We start from the raw sequence: 22954 nt of genomic DNA, 5'->3' as shown, positions 1-22954 counted from the left end.
CTCATCCACCATTGACCTAACCTGCTGTGCAAATATTTTAGTAGGATCCCTTGCAAGTTTTAAATACGTATTTGTGTCTTCCAACTGCCTAAATGCTTCCGCAACATAAGCAGTTCTCAACAGTACTACCGTGCTGCCACCCTTGTCTGATTTCTTAAAGACCAATTCCTTCCTATTTTTAAGAGTAGCAGTGGTTGTTTTAAGCACCTTTTCTTTTGTTTTGCTTTGTGATTTTTTTTTTTAGTTGGCAGCAGCTGTTTGCTAAGCGCTGCGTTTGGTCCTTTGTGTGTATATTTCTTTCATGTAATTGGCAAGAGTCCATGAGCTAGTGACGTATGGGATATACATTCCTACCAGGAGGGGCAAAGTTTCCCAAACCTCAAAATGCCTATAAATACACCCCCCACCACACCCACAATTCAGTTTTACAAACTTTGCCTCCTATGGAGGTGGCGAAGTAAGTTTGTGCTAGATTTCTACGTTGATATATATTTGCAGCATGCTAAAGCCCGTTTTCCTCTCAGAGTGCAGTGAATGACAGAGGGATGTGAAGGGAGTATTAACTATTGAATGCAATGGTCATCCTAATGGGGATCTATTTCATAGGTTCTCTGTTTTCATCTCCTACCTCCCTTTTCAGATCGACGATATACTCTTATATACCATTACCTCTGCTGATTCTCGTTTCAGTACTGGTTTGGCTATCTACTTTATGTAGATGAGTGTCTTTTGGTAAGTATGTTTTATTTTATTTATGACACTCTCAGCTATGGTTTGGCACTTTATATGTAAAGTTCTAAATATATGTTTTATACTTATACAGGGAGTGCAGAATTATTAGGCAAGTTGTATTTTTGAGGATTAATTTTATTATTGAACAACAACCATGTTCTCAATGAACCCAAAAAACTCATTAATATCAAAGCTGAATATTTTTGGAAGTAGTTTTTAGTTTGTTTTTAGTTTTAGCTATTTTAGGGGGATATCTGTGTGTGCAGGTGACTATTACTGTGCATAATTATTAGGCAACTTAACAAAAAACAAATATATACCCATTTCAATTATTTATTTTTACCAGTGAAACCAATATAACATCTCAACATTCACAAATATACATTTCTGACATTCTAAAACAAAACAAAAACAAATCAGTGACCAATATAGCCACCTTTCTTTGCAAGGACACTCAAAAGCCTGCCATCCATGGATTCTGTCAGTGTTTTGATCTGTTCACCATCAACATTGCGTGCAGCAGCAACCACAGCCTCCCAGACACTGTTCAGAGAGGTGTACTGTTTTCCCTCCTTGTAAATCTCACATTTGATGATGGACCACAGGTTCTCAATGGGGTTCAGATCAGGTGAACAAGGAGGCCATGTCATTAGATTTACTTCTTTTATACCCTTTCTTGCCAGCCACGCTGTGGAGTACTTGGACGCGTGTGATGGAGCATTGTCCTGCATGAAAATCATGTCTTTCTTGAAGGATGCAGACTTCTTCCTGTACCACTGCTTGAAGAAGGTGTCTTCCAGAAACTGGCAGTAGGACTGGGAGTTGAGCTTGACTCCATCCTCAACCCGAAAAGGCCCCACAAGCTTATCTTTAATGATACCAGCCAAAACCAGTACTCCACCTCCACCTTGCTGGCGTCTGAGTTGGACTGGAGCTCTCTGCCCTTTACCAATCCAGCCACGGGCCCATCCATCTGGCCCATCAAGACTCACTCTCATTTCATCAGTCCATAAAACCTTAGAAAAATCAGTCTTCAGATATTTCTTGGCCCAGTCTTGACGTTTCAGCTTGTGTGTCTTGTTCAGTGGTGGTCGTCTTTCAGCCTTTCTTACCTTGGCCATGTCTCTGAGTATTGCACACCTTGTGCTTTTGGGCACTCCAGTGATGTTGCAGCTCTGAAATATGGCCAAACTGGTGGCAAGTGGCATCTTGGCAGCTGCACGCTTGACTTTTCTCAGTTCATGGGCAGTTATTTTGCGCCTTGGTTTTTCCACACGCTTCTTGCGACCCTGTTGACTATTTTGAATGAAACGCTTGATTGTTCGATGATCACGCTTCAGAAGCTTTGCAATTTTAAGAGTGCTGCATCCCTCTGCAAGATATCTCACTATTTTTTACTTTTCTGAGCCTGTCAAGTCCTTCTTTTGACCCATTTTGCCGAAGGAAAGGAAGTTGCCTAATAATTATGCACACCTGATATAGGGTGTTGATGTCATTAGACCACACCCCTTCTCATTACAGAGATGCACATCACCTAATATGCTTAATTGGTAGTAGGCTTTCGAGCCTTTACAGCTTGGAGTAAGACAACATGCATAAAGAGGATGATGTGGTCAAAATACTCATTTGCCTAATAATTCTGCACTCCCTGTATTTGCCATGATTCAGGTTAATCAGTATATTTCCTTCTTACAGAATGTCAGTTTCATTTTGGGAAATGCATACGAATAAAAAAATTTCCTTACCTGAAAAATTTTCAAATTGACTTTTCTTCTAAATTGCAGGCTGTTTTTATTGCATCATTTTTGGTGGAAGACTTTTTTGGCGCGAGAATTACGTTTGTTGACGTTATGACGTCATTTCCGGCGTCTTAGTTGGCGCAGAGAGTTTTCACATAGTTGCCTCATCTATGACACTCGTGTTTGTTGCAGACGTTTTTGGCGCCAAAAAATATTTTGTCAATTGTGGGCATCATACTTGGCGCCAGTTTTTTTGACATTATTTAAATCATTGTTTCTTTTTGCTTCTGGTTTCCAGAGGCTTATTCTGTTTGCATTTTTTCCCATTCCTGAAACTGTCATATAAGGAATTTGATAATTTTGCTTTATATGTTGTTTTTTTCTATTACATATTGCAAGATGTCTCAATCTGACCCTGTCTCAGAATCTGCTTCTGGAATGCTGCTGCCTGATGTCGGTTCTACCAAAGCTAAGTGCATTTGTTGTAAACTTGTGGTAACTGTTCCTCCGGCTGTAGTTTGTGTTAGTTGTCATGATAAACTTTCAAAAGCAGACAATATTTCCATTAGTAGTAGTCCATTACCTGTTGTTGTTCCTTCAACATCTAATGTTCAGGATATTCCTGTTAATGTAAGAGAATTTGTTTCTAATTCTATTCAGAAGGCCCTGTCTGTTATACCACCTTCTAATAAACATAAAAGGTCTTTTAAAACTTCTCATAAATTTTTAAATGACCGCCAGCATTCTGATTTATCTATCTCTGATGAGGATCTATCTGGTTCAGAAGATTCTGCCTCAGATATTGACACTGACAAATCTTCATATTTATTTAAAATGGAGTTTATTTGTTCTTTATTAAAAGAGGTGTTGATTGCATTAGATATGGAGGAGTCTAGTCCTCTTGATATTAAAATCAGTAAACGTTTAAATTCGTTTTTTAAACCTCATGTAGTTATTCCAGAGGTTTTTCCAGTTCCTGACGCTATTTTAAATGTAATTTCTAGGGCATGGAATAGTTTGGGTACTTAATTTACTCCTTTTTCAAGGTTTAAGAGACTGTACCCTTTGCCGTCTGATAGATTGGAGTTTTGGGAAAAAATCCCCAAAGTTGATGGGGCTATCTCTACTCTTGCTAAACGTACTACTATTCCTATGGCAGATAGTACTTCTTTTAAAGATCCTTTAGATAGGAAGCTTGAATCTTATCCAAGGAAGGCTTATTTATGTTCAGGTCATCTTCTTAGGCCTGCTATTTATTTGGCTGATGTTGCTGAGGCTTCAACTTTTTGGTTGGAGGCTTTAGCGCAACAAGTACCAGATCCTAATGCGTATAGCATTGTTAAGTTAATTCAACATGCTAATAATTTCATTTATGATGCCATTTTTTATATCATTAGAATTTATGTCAGGTATATGTCTTTAGCTATTTTAGCTAGAATAGCTTTATGGCTTAAATCTTGGAATGCAGATATGACTTCTAAGTCAACGTTGCTATCTCTTTCTTTTCAAGGTAATAAATTGGTTGGTTCTCAGTTGGATTCTATAATTTCAACTGTCACTGGGGGGGAAGGGAGCTTTTTTGCCTCAGGATAAAAAATCTAAAGGTAAATTTAGGGCTGCTAACCGTTTTCGTTCCTTTCATCAGAATAAGGAGCAGAAGCCTGACCCTTCCCCTAAAGGATCGGTTTCCAATTTGAAGCCTTCTCCAGTCTGGAATAAATCCAAGCCTTTTAGAAAATCAAAACCAGCTCCCAAGTCCGCATGAAGGTGCGGCCTTCATTCCAGCACAGCTGGTAGGGGGCAGACTATGATTTTTCAAAGATGTTTGGATCAATTCAATCCAGAATCATTGGATTCAGAACATTGTTTCTCAAGGGTACAGAATAGGTTTCAAAGTAAGACCGCCTGTGAGAAGTTTCTTTCTCTCACGCATTCCAGTGAACCCAGTAAAGGCTCAGGCTTTCCTGAAGTGTGTTTCAGACCTGGAGTCATCTGGGGTAATTGTGCCAGTTCCATATCTGGAACAGGGTCTGGGGTTTTATTCAAATCTGTTCATTGTTCCAAAGAAAGAGAATTCTTTCAGACCAGTTCTGGATCTAAAAATTTTGAATCGTTATGTAAGAATACAAACATTCAAAATGGTGACTATAAGGACTATTCTGCCTTTTGTTCAGCAAGGGCATTATATGTCCACAATAGACTTACAGGATGCTTATCTTCATATTCCAATTCATCCAGATCACTATCAGTTCCTGAGATTCTCTTTTCTAGACAAGCATTAACAATTTGTTGCTCTTCCTTTTGGCCTAGCAACAGCTCCAAGGATCTTTTCAAAGGTTCTCGGTGCCCTACTCTCTGTAATCAGAGAGCGGGGTATTGCAGTGTTTCCTTATTTGGACGATATCTTGGTACTTGCTCAGTCTTTACATTCTGCAGAATCTCACACAAATCAACTAGTGTTGTTTCTTCAAAAACATGGTTGGAGGATCAATTTACCAAAGAGTTCCTTGATTCCTCAGACAAGGGTAACCTTTTTAGGATTCCAAATAGATTCAGTATCCATGACTTTGTCTCTAACAGACAAAAGATGTGTGAAATTGGTTTCAGCTTGTCGGAATCTTCAGTCTCAGTCATTCCCTTCAGTAGCTATGTGCATGGAGGTTTTAGGTCTCATGACTGCAGCATCGGACGCTATCCCCTTTGCTCGTTTTTACATGAGACCTCTTAAGCTTTGTATGCTGAACCAATGGTGCAGGGATTATACAAGGATATCACAATTAATATCCTTAAATCCCAATACTCGACTATATCTGACTTGGTGGTTAGATCACCATCATATAGTTCAAGGGGCATCTTTTCTTCATCCAACCTGGACTGTGATCACAACAGATGCGAGTCTTTCAGGTTGGGGAGCTGTCTGGGGGTCTCTGACAGCGCAGGGGGTTTGGAAATCTCAAGAGGCGAGATTACCAATCAATATTTTGGAACTCCGTGCGATTTTCAGAGCTCTTCAGTCCTGGCCTCTTCTGAAGATAGAACCGTTTATTTGTTTTCAGACAGACAATGTCACAACTGTGGCGTATGTCAATCATCAAGGTGGGACTCACAGTCCTCAAGCTATGAAAGAAGTATCTCGGATACTTGTATGGGCGGAATCCAGCTCCTGTCTAATCTCTGCGGTCCATATCCCAGGTATAGACAATTGGGAAGTGGATTATCTCAGTCGCCAGACTTTACATCCGGGAGAATGGTCTCTTCACCCAGATGTGTTTCTTCAGATTGTTCAGATGTGGGGGCCTCCAGAAATAGATCTGATGGCTTCTCATCTAAACAGGAAACTTCCCAGGTATCTGTCCAGGTCCAGGGATCCTCAGGCGGAAGCAGTGGATGTGTTGTCACTTCCTTGGAATTATCATCCTGCTTATATCTTTCCACCTCTAGTTCTTCTTCCAAGAGTGATTTCCAAAATCATAATGGAACGTTCATTTGTACTGCTGGTGGCTCCAGCATGGCCACACAGGTTTTGGTATGTGAATCTTGTTCGGATGTCCAGTTGCCAACCTTGGCCACTTCCGTTAAGGCTAGACCTTCTATCTCAAGGTCCGTTTTTCCATCAGGATCTCAAATCATTAAATTTGAAGGTATGGAGATTGAACGCTTAGTGCTTAGTCATAGAGGTTTCTCTGACTCAGTGATTAATACTATGTTGCAGGCTCGCAAATCTGTGTCTAGAAAGATTTACTACCGAGTTTGGAAGACTTACATTTCATGGTGTTCTTCTCATAAATTCTCTTGGCATTCTTTTAGAATTCCTAGAATTTTACAGTTTCTTCAGGATGGTTTGGATAAGGGTTTGTCTGCAAGTTCCTTGAAAGGACAAATCTCTGCTCTTTCTGTTCTATTTCACAGAAAAATTGCTAATCTTCCTTTCCTCCGTTTGAGCCTATGCATTCTCTGGACATTAAATTACTTTCTTGGAAAGTATTGTTTCTTTTAGCCATCTCTTCAACTAGAAGAGTTTCTGAATTATCTGCTCTTTCTTGTGAATCTCCTTTTATGATTTTTCATCAGGATAAGGCGGTTTTGCGGACTTCATTTACATTTTTACCTAAAGTTGTGAATTCCAACAACATTAGTAGAAAATTGTTGTCCCTTCATTGTGTCCTAATCCTAACAATTCTTTGGAAAGATCTTTACATTCTTTGGATGATGTAAGAGCTTTAAAATATTATGTTGAAGCTACTAAAGATTTCAGAAAGACTTCTAGTCTATTTGTTATCTTTTCTGGTTCTAGGAAAGGTCAGAAGGCTTCTGCCATTTCTTTGGCATCTCTGTTAAAGCTTTTGATTCATCATGCTTATTTGGAGTCGGGTTAATCCCCACCTCAGAGGATTACGGCTCATTCTACTAGGTCAGTTTCTACTTCCTGGGCTTTTAAGAATGAAGCTTCTGTTGATCAGATTTGCAAAGCAGCAACTTGGTCTTCTTTGCATACTTTTACTAAGTTATACCATTTTGATGTTTTCTCTTCTTCAGAAGCAGTTTTTGGAAGAAAAGTTCTTCAGGCAGCTGTTTCAGTTTGATTTCATTTTTTTTCATTATAAGATTTAAACTTTTGATTTGGGTTGTGGATTAATTTTTCAGTGGAATTGGCTGTCTTTATTTTTATCCCTCCCTCTCTAGTGACTCTTGCGTGGAGTTCCACATCTTGGGTATTTGCTATCCCATACGTCACTAGCTCATAGACTCTTGCCAATTACATGAAAGAAAACATAATTTATGTAAGAACTTACATTTCTTTCATATTGGCAAGAGTCCATGAGGCCCACCCTTTTTATGGTGGTTATGTTTTTTTTGTATAAAGCACAATTATTCCAATTCCTTGTTGATGCTTTCACTCCTTTCTTATCACCACACTTCTTGGCTATTCATTAAACTGAATTGTGGGTGTGGTGGGGGGTGTATTTATAGGCATTTTGAGGTTTGGGAAACTTTGCCCCTCCTGGTAGGAATGTATATCCCATACGTCACTAGCTCATGGACTCTTGCCAATATGAAAGAAATGAATTTATCAGGTAAGTTCTTACATCAATTATGTTTTTTTACTGGATAATAAATAAAACATTCTGTTTTTACTGCACCTATTGGAGCTGGTCTGGGTATTTTTTGCTTTGGAAGTTTTGCGCTCATTAAGGACACCCATAGGGCACCTTGTGGAGTATCAAGGAGGAAGTTACACATACTAAAGTGCGGGCTATAGGAGGAAGCCAGTGTGGAAGCCGACACGCATGCTATGACAGAAACAAGTAAGAAAATTTAATCTGAAGAGTAAGTGCATGTTATTTTGCATACATTGTTAACTTTTCATATTTTTGGGCACTACACCAGATGCTTGCAGATACTAGTGATGGACATACATGTCATTATATGGCTGGTAAAAGCTAATACATAGTACGTTGTGCAAAGGCCTAGTACTATATTTTATTGAGTATCCTGTAGAAGTTGATAAGTGCCTATTGGTGGTTGATACAGCCGATAACTAAAAGCAGAATAAAAGCAGAGGATTTTTGTCTCTTGCTGATTCTTAAGCAGCACTCTTTTTCTACTGATTTGTTTGAAGATAGATTTGGATCACAATAGGATAATTTCACATGTAAATGATGATTTCCTTACACACTTTTCAATGGGGTAATTCAATAAGAACTACAATGGGACCTTATAAGGTATGAAATGGTCTTCTGTATATGTCGGTTTCATTTGGATTCCCAGTTTCAATCCCAATAACAAGTACATAACAACCGAAAACACATTGGGCTAGATTACAAGTGGAGTGCTATTGATCACTCCCTCTTGAGAGTTAACTGAGCTAGAAGTAAGCTTTTTGAGTGTGTATTACAAGTTTAAATTAAAAAGTTTTTGATTACACACTAACCGGACGCACACAAAAAGCCAAACTTACAATATTGAGATCCTGTTAATGAATTCTTCCATAGACTTCAATGGAGTGCCCTACTCACACGTAAACCCAATCGCGTTAAACCAAGTGACTTAGCCAAACATGAAATATGAATATTTCACATTCCAATGTCCTTCACATAGCAGAATATGTTCTATTTATTCATAAATACATATATATATATATATATATATATATATATATACAGTATATATATATATATATATATATATATATATATATATATATAAACACACAATATATATATATATATAAATTGTTGGTAAAATATATATATATAAAATTATATATAGGTATAGATATATACAGATATATATAGGAATACATGTTTAAAAATATTCCCCTATGTGAAGAACATTGGAGTCTAACACTTTATTAAATATGAATATTGCATAAATATGACTTTTCATGTTTTTAGCTACTTGACTGCAAAGGGCTCCAATTCACACACACACACACATATATATATATATATATATATATATATATATATATATATATATATATATATATATATATACAGTATGTCTATATATGTATACATATGTATTTATGTATCATATATATATATATATATACATTTCATAATAAAAAGTATATTATTTTATATGTGAAGAATATAGGAATATAAAAATATGCATTTTGCGCATAGCGTTTTTCAATTTAGATCTTATCACAGTCGGGTTAGCACACATGGGAATTTAGGATTATTAAGGAGCATTATTGAAATATTACATATAAAATATTAATTAATAAATATACTGTAAAATATTCTAAATAACCCATAGAATATATATATATTTATATATATAAACAAGAGAAAAAGCGCACTCCCACTTAAGAGTAAAGTACCAGGGTTCAAAACTGCTACATACAAAGAATTCAAAAAATTGCACTCTCTGGGTTTAAATCACAGCAACCTTCAATAAGTGATGTTTCGGGGCATTCACCCCTTCCTCAGACAACCAGAAAGTGCAAACAACAGTATTTAAATATACAATAAGCCCCTCCTCCTTCAATCTTATCCAATTACAAGGTAAATCAACAACAGTGAATCAGCATACAATAATAATAATGATAATAATAAATCAGAGATATGTCCTGCATACCGACAGTGTGAGCATAAATAAATAAATAAACATAAGCAAGCATTCTACATCCCTTGAGTATTAAATTGTGTATATAACCGTGGAACATAAATAAAATAAAATGAACTGAAATCAAACAATGGAGAAATATAACAATCTTGATCTACAACGTCACACACAAAAAGAAATATCAATATAAATAGCTACTAAGGGTAGGGTGATAGCATGCCTAGGATTCAATACAATTAAACTAAGTGAAATGTATTTTGAGCACTATCTCATGTTACTGGACTCCATTAGCCAAACAAACAATCGAATCATGACACTCTCTACGGAGAGCCCGATACACACCATGATTCGATTGTTTGTTTGGCTAATGGAGTCCAGTAAAATGAGATAGTGCTCGAAATACATTTCACTTAGTTTAATTGTATTGAATCCTAGGCATGCTCTCATCGATATTTCTTTTTGTGTGTGACGTTGTAGAACAAGATTGTTATATTTCTCCATTGTTTCATTTCAGTTCATTTTATTTTATTTATGTTCCACAGTTATATGCACAATTTAATACTCAAGGGATGTAGAATGTTTGCTTATGTTTATTTATTTATGTTCACACTGTCGGTATGCAGGACATATCTATGATTTATTATTATTATAATTGTATGATGATTCACTGTTGATGATTTCCCTTGTGATTGGATAAGATTGAAGAAGGAGGGGCTTATTGTATATTTAAACACTGTTGTTTGCACTTTTTGGTTGTCTGAGGAAGGGGTGAATGCCCCAAAACGTCACTTATTTAAAGTTGCTGTGATTTAAACCCAGAGAGTGCAATTTTTTTTATTCTTTGTATATAGCAGTTTTGCACCATGGTACTTTACTCTTAAGCAAGTGGGAGTGCGCTTTTTCTCTTTATATATATATATATTCCATGGATTATTTAGAATATTTTACAGTATATTTATTAATTAATATTTTTGTTTATATATATATATATATATATATATATATTTATATACATTTTTAATAATCTTTTATATGTACTATTTCAATAACACATCTTAAGAAACCTATGTTCTCATGTGTGCTAGCCCGACAGCATTAAGCTCTAAACTGAGAAACACAGATTTTACATTCCTATGTTCTTCACGTAGAAAATAAAATAATGTACTTTTTATTATGAAATATATATTTCTATATATCTGATACATAAATATATATGTACATACATCTATAAATATATATATATACAGTATATATATATGAATAAAGATAAAAACTAACAGCCCCAATTCAAATATATGGATAATTAACTATATTCTGCTTTTGTCAAGTATATTGCAGAATGCAGGTGCACAGGAATAGTGGTACAAATTGAAATATTACAAAACAGAAGAAAAAGGAACACCAAAAATAGTGAACTTTTAAACCAGCACAGATTATCAAGAAAAAAACCTCAGTGCTTTAAGCAGATGTCACAAAAGAAAAAAGAAACCTGTAATCATGTTAATTTAATTTATTCATAGGTATATAATACCTGCTAGATATGAAAAAACCTTGGTACAGTGACCTAATGATAACAGACAAAACTTGCATAATGATCAAACATAATTATATACCATATAACACCCTTCCCGGGAAGGTAATGGGCAACCGCTGTAGAAATTAAAATTGCTTCAGTAATGTGAACAAATGTCCAACATGTTATGTAGCTAATTCCACTTGTTAGTATTGGATACAGTGTTGCAGAGATCCCATAAGGAAAGTCCTGTGTGTACTATGAAGACGAAGCTATGTCTTGCTGAGGCAACCCGATGTAACCTCCACATGTGCGGAAAATCCCATAAGAATGCTCAGTAACAGTAGGTGATAGCTGCGGAACCCCTTGCAATCCGGGGATGGTAGCGTGCAAAGAGTATAAACAGATAATAAACCGTCATACCTGTAATGCGCTTATTCTCTGTAAGTCTGTGAAGACTCCTTAGAAAACCAAGACCGCTTCACCTGTATACAAAGTAACTTCAGTACCTGCTGTGACCGCATTCGTTCCAAGAATGGGGAAACTTCAGTTACACGGGTGCCGATAGCTGAACCTCAATGTTTCACTTGAATCCGGCTGACGTTGATAGACAAATAACGGGAGCTCAGCTGTAGTCCCCCGCAAAGGAAATATCCATGGCGGCTACGCGCTTTCACCCAAAACGACAAACTTCTGTTGGGCTTCGTCTGGCCTGTATGCTATTCAGTCATTGGTCTGAACTTTATTAGCATCATTTGTCTACGCCCACTGGGTGAAATAAACTTTGTCTATTTTGTTAGAATATACATGTATGATAATATTACACAATTTGTTAATCATTGCATATTGTGAGTACATTTAAGGGGACAGTCAACACCAGAATTTTTGTTGTTTTAAAACATAGATAATCCCTTAATTACCAATTCCCCAGTTTTGCATAACCAACACCGTTATAATTATACATGTTTTACCTCTGTAATTACCTTGTATATAAGCCTCAGCAGACTGCCCCCTTATTTTAGTTCTTTTGACAGACTTGCATTTTAGCCAATCAGAGCTGTCTCCATGGTAAGTTCACGTGCATGAGCTCAATGTTATCTATATGAAATGTGAACTAATGCCATCTAGTGGTGAAAAACTATCAAAATGCATTTAGATTAGAGGTGGCCTTCAAGGTCTAAGAAATTAGCATATGAACCTCCTAGGTTTAGCTTTCAACTAAGAATACCAAGACAACAAAGCAAAATTGGTGATAAAAGTAAATTGGAAAGTTGTTTAAAATTGCATGCCCTATTTGAAACATGAAAGTTTTTTTTGGACTTGACTGTCCTTTTAATATGATTTGAAATACATATAGAATTAAATTAAATAAAATATGTTAGAATGGCATTATTATTTACAGACCGGAGTACACAAGATTATGCAACAGTAGTTCAAATACTGACTTTAATTAATTTGTTTCAAACATTTAATGAACCTAACTACTTATTTTTGATCTCCATGTTATTAGTATAGGGAAATAAAAAACAATTTAAATCTGTTTACCTACAGGAAGGGAGCGTAGTTTATCTCCTCATTTAACCCATAAGGGTTTAATGCTTTTAAATTAAAGATCCACTTGCATTCTTTTTAACAGAAAATGTCAAATCTAAATGGGGGGGAACATGCCACGAAATGTTCCTTGGGTTGGATGAAATGAATGTTAGAGGAGAATAAATTAAGATCTAAAAGGACTAAGGAGGAATTAGACCTATTGGAAAAAAGTTAAAAAATTTGGGAAGACAAGGAGGAATATACCAGACTTATGGACCTAACTAAAATGGAAATAAGAAAGATTCATGAAAATATAGGAAAAAGAGAAAATTTCAGAGAGACTGGGAAAACTACCAGGAAGGAAAGGTATATGAATACTCTTATAGACTTACTAGTAGTTCAGAATAGGAAATATCAGGAGAAGAAGGTTCTAACTACAATAAAAATAATCGTAGAGGACAAGGTTATGGCAGGTTTTTTAGGACGCAGAAGAAGAGAAGAGGGGGGAGAAAACACAGGATACAGTTCAGGAGAAACAAACAGATACCCATTGAGGAATCAACAACCTCCCAAAACACAGACCATAAAGAAATAGAGACAACACAAGTGGTTAATTTGTCAAACAGAACCCTGACTACACCGGAGATAGAGGTCCTATCAAGAGGCCTTAAAGGGACATGAAACCCAAAAATGTTCTTTCATGATTCAGATATAGAATACAATTTTAAACAGCTTTCTAATTTACTTCTATTATTGCGATTTGTTTCAATCTCTTGGTATCATTTGTTGAAGGAGCAGCAATGCACTAATGGTTTCTAACTGAACACATGGGTGAGCCATTCACAATCGATATATATATATATATATATATGCAGCCTCCAATCAACAGCTAAAATCTAGGTTCTCTGCTGCTCCTGAGCTTGCCTAGATAAACCGTTCAGCAAAGGATAACAAGAGAAGGAAGCAAATTAAATAATAGAAGTAAATTGGAAAGTTGTTTAAAATTGTATTCTCTACCTGAATCATGAAAGAAAAATGTTGGGTTTCATGTCCTTTTAACTTTGTCTCAGTAAATAAAGTAGATAAATCCGCAGTAATTAAAGATATTAATCTTTTTGCAAGGAAAATTATCTTAAAAAACACCTTACAACACAAATGTACAGAGACACCTCTAGTCAAAATTAAACTTTAATGATTCAGGTAGGGCATGCAATTTTAAACAACTTTCCAGTTAACTTTTATTATTTAATTTGCTTTGTTCCCTTGGTGGTAATATTGAAAAGCTAAACCTAGATAGGCTCAAACTGATTTCTAAACCATTGAAAACAACCTCTTAGCTCAGAGCATTTTGAAAGTTTTTCACAGTTAGACAGTACTAGTTCATGTGTGTCATATAGATAACATTGTGCTCACTCCCCTGGAGTTATTTAGGAGTCTGCACTGATTGGCTAAACTGCATGTCTGTCAAAAGCACTGAAATAAAGGGGCAGTCTGCAGAGTCTTAGATACAAGGTAATTACAGAGGTAAAGCATATATTAATATAACTGTGTAAGTTATGCAAAACTGGGGAATGGGTAATAAAGGGATTATCTATCTTTTTAAGCAATAAAAATTCTGGTGTTGACTGTCCCTTTAATGATACAATGGTACTTAAAGAATTGGAGAACATGAGTAAAGAGATTGGCATCTACTTATCAAGCCGTCAACCGCAAATACGCTGGAATTCCGCAGCGTATTTGTGGCGAGCCTGATTCCCCTTAGTTATCAAATCCTACAGACCGGCAAAAGTAGAATTTTGTGACGTAACATACGATCCGTCAGGCAAAGTCCGACACAGATAGATGCTTACGTCATTACAGATGTTCCGAATGCAAATTCGGCACTATCTGACTACTTTTGCTAGTTAACAAATAACTAGCAGGTACGCTCGCCACTATTCCGGCCCAGCGTACCTGGTTTTCAATCCGCCACCCTGGAGGCGGCGGATACCATAGCAATCAATGGGAGTCTGAAAGCAGCGAAAGCTTATGTTCGCTGCTGCCCGATATCCCAATGATTCCTATGGTAATGTTTACACCTAACACCCTAACATGTACCCTGAGTCTAAACAACCCTAATCTGCCCCCCGCTACACCGCCGCCACCTACATTATACTTATTAACCCCTAATCTGCCGCCCTCTACACCGCCGCCACCTACATTATACTTATAAACCCCTAAACCGCCGCTCACGGACCCCGCCACAACTAAATAAAGTGTTTAACCTCTAAACTGCCGCTCCCGGAGCCCACCGCCACCTACATTATATTTATTAAACCCTAATTTGCCGCCCCCTACACCGCCGCCACCTACATTATATTTATTAACCCCTAATCTGCCCCCCCTACACCGCCGCCACCTACATTATATTTATTAACCCCTAAACCTAACCCTAACCCTAACACCCCCTAACTTAAATATAATTTAAATAAATCTAAATAAATATTCCTATCATTAAATAAATTATTCCTATTTAAAACTAAATACTTACCTATAAAATAAACCCTAAGCTAGCTACAATATAACTAATAGTTACATTGTATCTAGCTTAGGGTTTACTTTTATTTTACATGCAAGTTTGTATTTATTTTAACTAGGTAGAATAGTTACTAAATAGTTATTAACTATTTAATAACTACCTAGCTAAAATAAATACAAAAGTACCTGTAAAATAAAACCTAACCTAAGTTACAATTACACCTAACACTACCTAGCTAAAATAAATACAAAAGTACCTGTAAAATAAAACCTAACCTAAGTTACAATTACACCTAACACTACACTATAGTTAAATAAATTAAATACAATTGAATACAATTAAATAAAATTATCTAAAGTACAAAAACAAACAAACACTAAATTACAGAAAATAATAAACAAATTACAAGATTTTTAAGCTAATTACACCTAATCTAATCCCCCCAACAAAATAAAAAAGCCCCCCCAAAATAAAAAAAGCCCTACCCTAAACTAAATTACAAATAGCCCTTAAAAGGGCCTTTTGCGGGGTATTGCCTTAAAGTAATCAGCTCTTTTACCTGTAAAAAAAATTTCAAATCCCCCCAACATTAAAACCCACCACCCACACAACCAACCCTACTCTAAAACCCACCCAATACCCCCTTAAAAAAACCTAACACTAACCCCTTGAAGATCACCTTACCAGGAGAAGTCTTCACCCAGCGGGGCCGAAGTCCTCAACGAATCCGGCAGAAGTGGTCCTCCAGACGGGCAAAAGTCTTCATTCAGACGGCATCTTCTATTTTCATCCATCCGGCGCGGAGCGGCTCCATCTTCAAGACATCCGTCGCGGAGCATCCTCTTCTTCCGACGACTAAAACAGAATGAAGGTACCTTTAAGTGACGTCATCCAAGATGGCGTCCCTTAGATTCCGATTGGCTGATAGAATTCTATCAGCCAATTGGAATTAAAGTAGAAAAAATCCTATTGGCTGATGCAATCAGCCAATAGGATTTACCGGTAAGTTCAATCCTATTGGCTGATCCAATCAGCCAATAGGATTGAGCTTGCATTCTATTGGCTGTTCCAATCAACCAATAGAATGCAAGCTCAATCCTATTGGCTGATTGGATCAGCCAATAGGATTGAACTTAAATCCTATTGGCTGATTGCATCAGCCAATAGGATTTTTTCTACCTTAATTCCGATTGGCTGATAGAATTCTATCAGCCAATCGGAATTGATGGGACGCCATCTTGGATGACGTCACTTAAAGGTACCTTCATTCTGTTTTAGTCGTCGGAAGAAGAGGATGCTCCGCTCGTCGGATGTCTTGAAGATGGAGCCGCTCCGCGCCAGATGGATGAAGATAGAAGATGCAGTCTGGATGAAGACTTCTGCCTATCTGGAGCACCACTTCTGCCCGTCTGGAGGACCACTTCTGCCAGATTCGTTGAGGACTTTGGCCCGGTTGGGTGAAGACTTCTCCCGGTAAGGTGATCTTCAAGGGGTTAGTGTTAGGTTTTTTTAAGGGGGTATTGGGTGGGTTTTAGAGTAGGGTTGGTTGTGTGGGTGGTGGGTTTTAATGTTGGGGGGGATTTGTACTTTTTTTTACAGGTAAAAGAGCTAATTACTTTGAGGCAATGCCCCGCAAAAGGCCCTTTTAAGGGCTATTTGTAATTTAGTGTAGGGTAGGGCTTTTTTTATTTTGGGGGGGGGCTTTTTTATTTGGTTAGGGGGATTAGATTAGGTGTAATTAGTTTAAAATTCTTGTAATTTGTTTATTATTTTCTGTAATTTAGTGTTTGTTTGTTTTTGTACTTAAGATAATTTTATTTAATTGTATTTAATTGTATTTAATTTATTTAATTATAGTGTAGTGTTAGGTGTAATTGTAACTTAGGTTAGGTTTTATTTTACAGGTACTTTTGTATTTATTTTAACTAGGTAGTTATTAAACAGTTAATAACTATTTAGTAACTATTCTACCTAGTTAAAATAAATACAAACTTGCCTGTAAAATAAAAATAAACCCTAAGCTAGCTACAATGGGCGCGATCCGATATACGGCGCAGGTTTTGGCGCAAGCGTGGAAACCTGCGCCGCCCGTAGTTTCAGCTCGCAACTCGAGCTATCACATATACGGCACCGTCAGATGCTAAAGTGCCGTAAGCCTGACAAACTAATCTGCGTAAGTACAAATTTCTGGAGTCGCCAGTGACTTACGGCACTTTAGAAACTGCCGCCGCATAAAAAAACTGACTAAATTATAAAATCACCCGTAACTGTCTAAGACGCCTCCCAAACATAGCCCGACACGTATACACCTCTATCCGCAATCCCCCTCTCACTCCTAACAATGAATGTATTAACCCCTAAACCGCCGCCAGCTACATTAATTATATTACCCCCTAATATGACCCCCCTACACTGCCGCCACCTATTTTAACTATATAACCCCCTAATATGATCCCCTACACCGCCGCCACCTATTTAAACTATATTACCCCCTAATATGATCCCCCTACACCGCCGCCACCTATTTAAACTATATTAACCCCTAATGTGAGCCCCCTAAACCGCCGCCATCTATTTAAACTATATTACCCTCTTATATGATCCCCCTACACCGCCGCAACTTATTTAAACTATATTAACCCCTAATATGATCCCCCTACACCGCCGCCACCTATTTAAACTATATTACCCCCTAATATGATCCCCCTACACCACCGCCACCTATTTAAACTATATTAACCCCTAATGTTAGCCCCCTTACACCGCCACCACCTATATTAAAATTATTTAATATCTTCAGTTCCAGCATCGCCGGTCTTCAGTTCCAGATGGACGGTCTTCAGCTCCGCGGTCATCGGTCTTCAACTCCTCCGCTCCACGCCGGCTGGATCCTGGAAGAAGAAGAGGTCACCGCCTGGAAGAAGACTTCTCCGCCTGGAACAGGACCTTCTCCGCCGGTCTTCAGGACAGGTAAGGAGCACTTGGGGGTTAGACTTAGGTTTTTTTAAGGGGGGATTGGGTGGGTTAGAGTAGGGGTATGTGGGTGGTGGGTTGTAATGGGGGGGGTTGTTCTTTTTTTTTACAGGTAAAAGAGCTGATTACTTTGGGGCAATGCCCTACAAAAGGCCCTTTTAAAGGCTGGTAATAGAGCTGATTACTTTTTGTAATTTAGATTAGGGTAGGGAAATTTTTTTATTTTGGGGGGCTTTGTTATTTTATTAGGGGGCTTAGATTAGGTGTAATTAGCTTAAAATTCTTGTAATCTTTTTTTATTTTTTGTAATTTAGTGGGGGTTTTTTGTAATTTAGTTTAGTGTATTTAATTGTATTTTAGTTTAGATATTTGTAGTTTATTTAATTAATTTATTGATAGTGTAGGTGTATTTGTAACTTAGGTTAGGATTTATTTTACAGGTAATTTGGTAATTATTTTAGCTACGTAGCTATTAAATAGTTATTAACTATTTAATAGCTATTGTACCTAGTTAAAATAAATACCAAGTTACCTGTAAAATAAATATAAACCTTAAAATAGCTACAATGTAATTATTAATTATATTGTAGCTATCTTAGGGTTTATTTTATAGGTAAGTATTTAGATTTAAATAGGAATAATTTAGTTAATATTATTAATATTATTTAGATTTATTTTAATAATAATTAAGTTAGGGGTGTTAGAGTTAGATAGGGTTAATATAGTTAATATATAATATAATAACTATATTAATTATTAACTATATTAATAATATATATAATATAATAACTATATTAACCCTAATATAATTAGGGTTAATATAGTTAATATAGGTGGCAGCGGTGTAGGGGGGTCAGATTAGGGGTTAATATATTTTATATAGGTGGCGGTGGTGTAGGGGGATTAGATTAGGGGGTAATACATTTATTATAGGTGGTGGCGGTGTAGGGGGATTAGAATACAGGTAAAAGAGCTGATTACTTTGTGACAATGCCCCACAAAAGGCCCTTTTAAGGGCTGGTAAAAGAGCTGATTACTTTAGGGCAATGCCCCGCAAAAGGCCCTTTTAAGGGCTGGTAATAGAGCTGGTTACTTTGGGGAAATGCCACGCAAAAGGCCCTTTTCAGGGCTATTTGTAGGGTTAGACTTAGGTTTAGTGGTAGGGAAATTTTAGTATTTTAGGGGTTAATAAATTTAATATAGGTGGCGGCGGTATAGGGGGATTAGATTAGGGGTTAATAATTTTAATATAGGTGGCGGCGGTGTAAGGGGGTCAGATTAGGGGGTAGTAAATATAATATAGGTGGCAGTTAATATAGTTTAAATAGGTGGCGGCGGTGTAGGGGGATCATATTAGGGGGTAATATAGCTTAAATAGGTGGTGGCGGTGTAGGGGGATCATATTAGGGGGTAATATAGTTTAAATAGGTGGCGGCAGTGTAGGGGGCTCACATTAGGGGGTAATAATTTTATTATAGATGGCGGCGGTGTAGGGGGATCACATTCGGGGGTTAGACATTTAATGTAGGTGGCGGCAGGGTCCGGGAGCGGCGGTTTAGGGGTTAAACATGGCGGGGGATCGTGGTTGACAGGTAGATAGACATTACGCATAGGTTTTATTTTGCAGCCAGTTTAGGGAGTTACGGGGCTCCAATACACAGCGTAAGGCTTACTACGTCTGCATTTTGTGGCGAGGTGAAAATGGAGTAAGCTGGCTTGGTGTTACGCTCTCCCTGTGCGGATGCTGCTGTTTCTCTTTTTAATTGGAAAATAAAGGCTTTGTTTTTAAACATACTGTCCGAACGCTCCTTTCTTCTTGACAAATTGAATATAACAGAGTCTAAAATCAGATTTATCAGCCAATACAATAATAAATGGAATGATATCAGAGCAATAATGCTGAAACATTGGGATGTCCTTACTTTGGATAATGAATTAATAGTAGGGGACAGACCCTCAATGGCAGCAAGGAAAGCACCAAATTTAAAAGAAAAACTGGTATCTAGCTATTTTACCAGAAATGAGGATAGGAATTGGCTGATGAGAATAACCACGAAAGATGGAAATAACAAATGCAGAAAATGTTCTGTTTGCAAAAATATGCAACAAGGTTCATACTTTGTGGACAAATGGACAAAAGTGCACAAAATAATTGGAAAAATGAACTGCAAAAGTGAGGAAGTTGTTTATATTGTATTCTGTAATTGCCCCATATATTACATTGGGAAAACCTATAGGGAACTCAAAGAAAGAATCAAGGAACATAAATGAGATATAAAAAATAAAACAAACATAAGCAGTGTAGCACGTAATTTTAAAACCTTCCATCAAAGTAATAAGGAACATTTAAAATTTATTGGATTGGAAAAATTAAACCTGCATGGTAGAGGAGGAGACGTTGATAACATTTTACTTCAAAAAGAATGCAAGTGGATCTTTAATTTAAAAGCATTAACCTTTATGGGTTAAACTACGCTCCCTTCCTGTAGTTAAACAGATTTAAATTGTTTTTTATTTTCCTAAACTCTTAACATGGAGATCAAAAATAAGTAGTTAGGTTCATTAAATGTTTGAAACAATTAATTAAAGTCAGTATTTGAACTACTGTTGCTTAAATTTGTATACTCCGGTCTGTAAATAATACTGCCATTTTAACATATTTTATTTAATTCTATATGTACTTCAAATCATGTTAAATGTACTCACAATATACAATGATTAACATGTTTTACAAATTGCGTAATATTATCATACATGTATATCCTAACAAAATAGACAAAGTTTATTTCACCCAGTGGGCGTAGACAAAAAATGCTAATAAAGTTCAGATCAATGACTGAACAGCATACAGGACAGAAAAGCGCGTAGCCGCCATGGATATTTCCTTTGCGGGGGACTACAGCTGAGCCCCCGTTATTTGTCTATCAATGTCAGCCGGATTAAAGTGAAACATTGAGGTTCAGCTATTGGCACCCGTGTCACTGGAGTTTCCCCGTTATTGGAACAAATGCGGTCACAGTAGGTACTGAAGTTACCGTGTATACAGGTGAAGCGGTCTTGGTTTTTACATTATATAATTATTTTTGAACCGGTTACGTTTGATCATTATGCAAGTTTTTCTGTTATCATTAGGTCACTGTACCTAGGATTTATTCATATCTAGCAGGTATTATATACCTATGAATAAATTTACATTAGCATGATTACAGGTTTCTTTTTTCTTTTGGGACATCTGCTTGAACCACTGAGTTTTTACTAATGTTTCTTGATAATCTGTGCTGGTTTTGGATTATTGTTGTTTGCCTACTGTGTTGAACAGCAATGCTTTCAAAATCCAATTTAGATTTGGACTCTCTGAGGCTTTAAATTATGAAGTGGCAATAGTTGAGGTTCTAGATACAGAAATATCTAGCCCAAATAGTGGTGCAAATCAACTGCCAGCTGAGAAAGAAAGCTAAAGAGGAGCTTTTATAATTTCAGAATGTAATTAATTTCTCAACACAGCTTTAGTTCCTGTCTCTGAATCTGTGAACTTTTAGTAGTTAGTACCTGTAATTAGAAGTCAAAGAATGGTGTCTACTAATGAGTGAAGCAGAAGAAACAAGCTCAGTCTATGGCATCTATTTATCAAGCCGTCAACTGCAAATACGCTGGAATTCCGCAGCGTATTTGTGGCGAGCCTGATTCCCCTTAGTTATCAAACCCTACAGACCGGCAAAAGTAGAATTTTGTGACGTAACATACGATCCGCCAGACAGATCGATGCTTACGTCATTACAGATGTTCCAAATGCAAATTCGGCACAATCTGACTACTTTTGCTAGTTATCAATTTTCTACCAGGTACGCTCGCCACTATTCCGGCCCAGCGTACCTGGTTTTCAATCCACCGCCCTGGAGGCGGCTGAGGCCATAGGAATCAATGTCTGAAAGCAGCGAAAGCTTATGTTTGCTGCTGCCCGATATCCCATTGATTCCTATGGGAATGTTTACACCTAACACCCTAACATGTACCCCGAGTCTAAACACCACTAATCTGCCGCCCCCTACACCGCTGCCACTTACATTTTACTTATTAACCCCTAATCTGCCCCCCTACACCGCCACCACCTACATTATACTTATTAACCCCTAATCTGCCGCCCCTACACCGCCGCCACCTACATTATACTTATTAACCACTAATCTGCCCCCCTACACCGCCGCCACCTACATTATACTTATTAACCCCTAATCTGCTGCCCCCTACACCACCGCCACTATATTAAATTTATTAACCCCTAAACCTAAGTTTAACCCTAACACCCACTAACAAATATAATTTAAATAAATCTAAATATATATTCCTAGCATTAAATAAATTATTCCTATTTAAAACTAAATACTTACCTATAAAATAAACCCTAAGCTAGCTACAATATAACTAATAGTTACATTGTAGCTATCTTAGGGTTTATTTTTATTTTACAGGCAAGTTTGTATTTATTTTAACTAGGTACAATAGTTATTAAATAGTTATTAACTATTTAATAACTTCCTAGTTAAAATAAATACAAATATACCTGTAAAATAAAACCTAACCTAAGTTACAATTATACCTAACACTACACTATAATTAAATAAATTCCCTAAACTAAATACAATTAAATGCAATTAAATAAAATTATCTAAAGTACAAAAACAAACAAACACTAAATTACAGAAAATAATAAACAAATTACAAGATTTTTAAACTAATTACTCCTAATCTAATCCCCTAACAAAATAAAAAAGCCCCCCCAAAATAAAAAAAGCCCTACCCCACACTAAATTACAAATAACCCTTAAAAGGGCCTTTTGCGGGGCATTGCCCCAAAGTAATCAGCTCTTTTAC

Source organism: Bombina bombina, chromosome 5 (assembly GCF_027579735.1).
Source record: "Bombina bombina isolate aBomBom1 chromosome 5, aBomBom1.pri, whole genome shotgun sequence".
In the NCBI taxonomy this organism is placed as follows: Eukaryota; Metazoa; Chordata; class Amphibia; order Anura; family Bombinatoridae; genus Bombina; species Bombina bombina.
Note: the sequence above shows the minus strand (reverse complement) of the source record.